Genomic DNA, 628 nt, shown 5'->3' on the forward strand with positions numbered 1-628 from the left:
ATAGTATAAATGAAGCTAAATATGACTTTCAGAGATTTAAAATTTTACTTATAGTTAAACTAAATGTGGAGTGAAGTATCTTTCTTAAAGCAGAATTTATTCATACCTTTGTAGGCTATGAATGTATTTTGTCTTAAATTGCAACAATTTTATAATGAGTTTTGTACTCTGATCATGGCTCAAGGTGTTAACATATTTCATGTAAACATAATTCAATGTATGATTAATATATTCATGTATAACACATACTAACTGAACTCAGTTCGAATTTTAAAAGCAATTAAAGTATCTCTCATATTAATCTCTTAAATTGTATCTAATTCTTCACTGCAGGATATTCCTTAAAAGAGTCAGGGTATTATGCTCAAAAATTCAATTATACTATAAAACTTGGATTATCTTAGTCTTGTTGCACATTATATTAGATTTAATTGAAATTCAAATAAAATATTTGTGTTCTGTCAATGAACTTTTCCCCCAAGCTTCTACCAGTAAGTAGCTCTATAGTTTTCCTTCATATTTCTCGCCATATTTCTACTCCTCAGGACTAAGGACTTTTGCTTCCTGGCATTGAGAGATTGAGCATATCTTGATTACTAGAAGGGGGAAAAGAAATGAGAAGGGAGAA

The 628-nt window shown here is 29.3% G+C and overlaps 1 pseudogene; it reads left to right on the top strand.

The window, feature by feature from the left end:
- LOC101567456 overlaps positions 1-345 on the top strand; it is a 2,089-nt pseudogene extending 1,744 nt beyond the window's left edge.
- The last annotated feature ends 283 nt before the right edge of the window (positions 346-628 follow it).

Source organism: Octodon degus, unplaced genomic scaffold (genome assembly GCF_000260255.1).
Source record: "Octodon degus isolate 3935 unplaced genomic scaffold, OctDeg1.0 scaffold00237, whole genome shotgun sequence".
NCBI lineage: Eukaryota > Metazoa > Chordata > Mammalia > Rodentia > Octodontidae > Octodon > Octodon degus.